This window comes from Myotis davidii, unplaced genomic scaffold (assembly GCF_000327345.1).
Source record: "Myotis davidii unplaced genomic scaffold, ASM32734v1 scaffold945, whole genome shotgun sequence".
NCBI lineage: Eukaryota > Metazoa > Chordata > Mammalia > Chiroptera > Vespertilionidae > Myotis > Myotis davidii.
In genome coordinates, this window is record NW_006296434.1 from 211,667 (window position 1) to 218,037 (window position 6,371).

A 6,371-nucleotide genomic window follows, 5' to 3' on the forward strand; every position below is an offset into this window, starting at 1 on the left:
ACCTGGCACTTAGTGAAGGGGTTTTATTCCCTCCCTAACTTCAGGGGAAAATCTCTACCGGGGGAAACAACCTTTCTCGGAGAGGGGACCTTGGTTAAAACACATAGTGCCAAGAAGGTGAGCAAACATATTAAGAACAGTGTGGCATATATGCCAGGTCCCTTGAAACAGCAAGGATGGACCGGCTCCCAGCAGGAAAGAGCTTCCATGGCAAAGGGAAAGTGTCTTCAGATGATTTACATGTGTGTATTCCCACGTTAACTAGGGACTTTCTAACTGCGGAAAATACGGTCATTCCTCCGGATGCCAGAACTCTCCCTGAAAGCTGTCAGCAAGTCGCTGACCCATCAGTGAAGGGTCAAAAGTATGGTATTTCATGTGCAACGCATGAGAAATGGTTAACAAGCCATGTGCACTCAGTCTGCTGGCTGCACGGTGTCTGAAGGCCGTGGCTGAGACAAATCGAGTCGTGTCAGCATTCTGTCCTACTTTTTTATTATATTTAATACACAACTTTGGTACAACCAAAAAGTGAAACACCACAGTAAAATAAGAGAAGCATAGCATTTCATTTGCAACGCATGAGAAATGGTTAATAAGCCATGTGCACTCTGCTGGCTACACGGTGTCTGAAGGCCGTGGCTGAGACAATTCGAGTCGTGTCAGCATTCTGTCCTACTTTTTTACTGAACAACTTTCCATCTTACGTTGCTTCTCAGACTTTCCCTTCTTTTACCCCAAAGCCCTCCTTACCTTAGAAACACGTTGCCCAGTTACAGGAATGAATGTGGGGCCTGGCGCTTAGAGGAGAAACTCGTTTTAAACAGAGCACATGATGGGAAGGAACAGGTAGTGTATTTGCTAATGTGGGGAAACAGAAGGCATTGAGTTACAGGAATGAATGTGGGGCCTGGCGCTTAGAGGAGAAACTCGCTTTAAACAGAGCACATTATGGGAAGGAACAGGTAGTATATTTGCTAATGTGGGGAAAAGGCAAGCATTGCTTCTTTCTGCCCAGATTTCTTAAAACCTTGGACGTTCTGTTTCCAGAGCAGCTCTTTCAGGAACTCAGTCCCTAGTTCCTCAGGTTGGAGGGAGTGGGAGCTCGGCTTCTATGGGGATGGTACTAAGAGCCCACGGACAGGAGAGACTGTCCCTTAGACCAGCAGTGGGGACCGTCCTGCCTGAGGGCCCTATGAGGCCTGAGAAATCATGGGTCGGCCCTGCCAAGGCATTCGGGGTGAGTTAATGAATTGTTTGACCAAACATAGCAGGCTAATTCCTAAGCTGATATGTTACGGCCAAAGGTGATCCTGAGTGGGGTGTGTGTGTGTGTGTGTGTGTGTGTGTGTGTGTGTGTGAAAGGATTGAGAAAAGACAGACAAGAGAATGAAAGCTGGGTCTTGGTGTGCCAAAGGTGATCCTGAGTGCGGCAGGGAGGGGAGGGGGTGAAAGGATTGAGAAAAGACAGACAAGAGAATGAAAGCTGGGTCTTGGTGGGACGCTGCTCCCTGCTGAGGAGACAACACCAGCGCCCACAAGCCGTGTCTTTATTTTATAGCAGATGCCATGAGGCAAAGTAGGGGCGTGATCAAGTTGTTCACAGCATTCTCGTGAGTTCCAACGCTACTCAACTACATGCACCCGAACTCTATCACAAGGCAGGTGGGGCCACGTGTTCGGCCCATAGGTTCAAGCTTACAATCATAGCTGTTGGCTATAATTGTGCTGGGAGGGCCCTGCCCTCCAGCTGGGACTTGCACGTGGCAATGAGAGGACGCTGTCCTTTCATTAGTCCGAGGCTTGAACCTGGCCAAAACACTGTAGCCGCGCCCCATACTGATAATTTGTATGGCCCGAAATGATGTTATACTAGTACATATTCAAATGGCCCCTGGCAGAAAAAAGGTTCCCCACCTTGGTTTAGACTCTGGCTGTGGGTCTGACAGCCTGGATCTGGTAACCTGAGCTGAACCCACCGAGACCCAGCGTAGTGGGGGAAAGGCCAGGCGTCCTGTTCACCCACCCGCTGCTCCCTTTCTCCACTCCCCTTGCTCCCTGCAGGCCAGGGTTTCAGCAGCGACACCACTCACATTTGGGACTGGATAGTGCTGTGCACTGGAGGATGTTGAGCAGCATCCCTGGCCAGGACGCCTTGCCCCAGTTGTGACAGTCAACATGTCTCCAGACTTTTCCAAATGTCACTGGGGGCGGGGGGGAAGGGGTGAGGAGTGGGCACAAAATCTATTACCCTCAGCCAAGAACCATTGCTTTATTGGGTGGTTTAATCTGAGCAACATCACTGCCTCTCCTAATTGGGGCTGTGGATGAAGAGGAGCACATAGGAGCTGTCAGTCACAGGCAGGAATGAGCCACGGTATTGACGGGAGGATGATACCAAAGGAAGGCTGTCTCCGGCCTGCCACTTAAACAACCTACCCTATTAGCTCCCACTTACATGTCTGGGTTCAGTGGAATATTAGCAACGGTTTTTGTTTGCTGTTCTAAGCATCTGCCTCATAAAAACTAAGATGTACTCATCTCAGCCCTTTATGTATTAACTTATTTAGTACACCAACTCCATTAGGTAGCTGTGTTATTATTATCCCCATTTAAAAAATATATTTTATTGATTTTAGAGAGAGAGGAAGGGCGAGGGAGAGATAGAAACATCAATGAGAGAGAAACATCAATCAGCTTGCCTCCTGCATGCCCCCCACTGGAGACCAAGCCCCTATCCTGGGCAGGTGCCCTGATTAGGAACTGAACTGGTGACCTCTTGGTTCATGGGTTGATGCTCAGTCACTGAGCCACACCAGCTGGGCATTATGATCCTCATTCGCTGAAGCACAGAGGTGCTTGGTAAGGGGGAAAAACTGAAACGCATGCACCTTCCTGAGTCCAGGCCCTTGGACACCATGTAGGCCTCCTCACAGGGCTCACCCCATTCCCAGATGAGCAAGACGGGCCGTAGAGTCTTCTATAGGCGGCATAGAGTTCATTCATTTATCAAACATTCCTACGCGCTTTCTAACAGTGTGCCAGTTATCAACGCCTTCTTCTTGGTTCCAAATCCACCTTCACCGAGGGACACTCAGGAGCCAGGGGCTTCTTCCTGGTTTAGTCTGTCCCTGTGTTCTTGCTCCTGCAGCATGTGGTTGCGGTGTGGGACCCCCAGAGGCCCTCACCCCAGCAACTTTCAGTGGCAGCTTCCAGTCCCATGGGCCCCCCTGCTGTCTCCTCAGATAATTCCACTTGCCCCTGCAGGTGGTTTCTTGGTCAGTTTTGCAGGCACCAGCTGAACCGAGTGTGGCCAGTGGCATTCTGAAGCTGGGCCCAGCGTGGGCCAGCTCCTCTGGGGTAGCTCCCTGGCTCTCTGGTGCCCTGGGGGTGGCTTCTTGCTCACCAGCTGCTTGTCCTCTCCTGGGACACAGCCACATCCTCCCCACAAGGGTAGAATCTCAGCCTTGGGGGCAGGAGTGGGGGAGGGGAGGCTCTCCCAAACTCATCCCCCCTTGGGAACTCTGCCTGGGCTGTGGGCACATGCTCAGCTGTCCCTGTATCTGTTACTCCTGTACACTTCAGTAGCTAATCCCCTGTTACTAATGATTACTTCATGTACATAAATATATAAATGTACATATATAAAATTTTTTATATATATGTACATATAAATTTATATAGACATAAAGCGCCCCCATATAAATTTATAAAGCTTCCCTATTGCCCTGTGGTTGGTTACTGACTCCTGATGGGAACCTGATGCGAGCAAAGTGCCAGGCATTATTCCAAGTGCTTTGCAAATATGAACTTCCTCAATCCTGTGACAACGCCAGGGGAGGTATGGTGACTAGCCCCGTGTACCCGCGGAGAAAGCCAGGTAACCGATGGTTAGAAGCGCGTCCAGCTTAGAGGGCCAGGGGGAGGCGGGGCCTGAACGCGAGGCCAGTGGCTCCTAGATGCAGCTTCAGCAGCTCTGCGCGCTCCCCGTCTTATCTGGATTCCTCTGCACGAGTCATTTAGACTCCAGACTTTTCTAGGGGCATTGGAGTGGATCACTCGTTCATATCTGCTCTCTTCCCTGTAGTTATTGAGTACCTACTGTGTGTCAGGCATTGTCCAGGGGATAATGATATTCTTGGCCGGCTTGCTACATAATGATGGCAATTTCCAGAAAGTGTGTTCTCTCAAAGACTAGGAATAGGCAAATAGAATTCCAACTGACATATCTGACGTTAAAAATAGGATAGTTTTCTGTGTTTGACAAAAAGACTTTTTACACTTATTTCTGTAGGAATTTTGCTTTGTTATTGTTGCAGCCATGGCTCTGAAATACATTGTGTGTGTGTGTGTGTGTGTGTGAAATGTACATACTTTCTCAGACAAACACATTTGCTTTAGAATGTATTTATTCTCTAAACACTGTGTGTGGCCGGTTTCCCTGTGAAACTTGAACTTCGTGGTAGCATCAAAAGCCCCTCTGAGCTGCAGGGAGCAGAGCTCACAAACAAAGGGGCTCCCAAAGTCAGTCGCCAGAAGTTCTTTGTATGGACCCTGTGTGGTGCGAGTGCACTGCTTAGATGGTGACTGGGCGCAGGCCTGTGCTGGAGGGGCTGCTGTAGTGACATTAAACGCTGGTTTCGTGGGCCTGCCTCCCAGATTGGGGAAACTAATGCTAGACAAAAAAAAAAAAAAAACTTCTGTAGGACTTAAAAGCTTGTAAAAAGCAAAAGGGCAAACAAAAATTCTTTGTAATCACTAACAATGAAAAGTATGAAAATCACGCTTCAAATTGTGAGGTAACAGAATCCCTGGGATTCAGTGACTTCCTATTTTCTTCTTATAAGATTAGAGCCGTTAAATTAGCTCAGTACGTTCAGAAAAATGCTGGGGCAATGTATTAGCCAATCAAGTTATTGTTATTATTAATCATCGTCTTTGCTATTTCGTTTCCTTAGGAAATCTGGGAGCAAGCGATGAGCTCTTCCTCTTTTGCTTCGTGTTTGGTGCCTGGGAGCAATCTGGACTCCTAGCCCACCTGTGCCCGAAGTTCTGGTAGGGCCTACGGAGCAAGTGTGGTGGTAAAAAGGTGCCATTAGGCGTTTCATGGCTGTCAGAGAATGTCTGCTGGGAGGTTAGTCTGACCATCTGTGGACACAAGAGGGCAGTCTCCACAGGTAGTACTCTAAGCCAGCAGGCGGGAGGGCGGGAAGGAGGAAGTGTAGGGGGAGTTGCATTCAGGCACCTACCGGTCTAGCTGCTAGCTCCCTTCTGCTCCCCTTCTCCTCAGTTGCCCAAGGGAAAGAACTGTCCAGGCCCTGGATTCTCCCTCGTGGTTAAATCAAGATTGAGGCTCAAATCTAAGCTCTCAGAGTCAAAATTCCCAAGTCTCTTCCTTTGGCAAAAAATATGTAGGTCAGTCGTAGTCCGGCAACTTCTCCCAGTCGCCTCATTGGATGTCGCTTCCCGAAGAATGTCTAATCAGAACCTCTTTTTCCGACGCTGGCAGGACTGAACTGCCCAGGAACTGCGCTTCAAGTCAGAGGTGGTGTGTTTCTGGTTTCTTCCCCCCAACTCTTGTTTGGCCTTGACTGAGGCTCAGTTGTGTACTGATTGGTGCTTAACTTTCCGAGCTGCACAGCCTTCAGGCCCCTGGGAGTCTCAATAGCATAGAGCTGGGGCACGCAGGTTCTCAAATGAAATGTAAACGTGGAATGTAACTGGGAACCCAACAGGGAGCTTTGGATTTCACAAATGGAATCTTGGTGCAACACAGGTGAATTCTGAAGTGATTCCATCTTCATGGGAATGAAATGTCTCAATCTCTGCGAGGAAATATGTTCAAGAGAGAGGAGTGGATTCTTCTGGCTATTGTGCCTTAAGCAAAGAGACTAGAGTGTGCGTAGCCTGTGGATTTTTTAACGAGTTTAAAACATTTCAAAATATGTTTTTGTTGATTTTAGAGAAGAAGGGAGAGAGATAAACATCAATGAGAGAAACATCCATTAGCTGCCCCCTGCAGGCTCCCTAATGGGGATTGATCTGGAAACCCAGGCATGTGCCCTGAATGGGAATTGAACTGTGACCTCCTGGTTCATAGGTCAGTGCTCAACCACAGAGCCATTCCAGCCAGACTAGAACAGACTACTACTTATTGATATAGTATTTCAATGGCTGACATTGGCACCAAATAACTGAGATTACGGTTTCAAAATGCAAACTACTAAATGCTCACAGGGTCTACAAGAAAGGCAAAATCTAGGTCAGTGATGGCGAACCTATGACACACGTGTCAAAGGTGACACGCAAACTCATTTTTTGGGTTGATTTTTCTTTGTTAAATGGCATTTAAATATATAAAATAAATATAA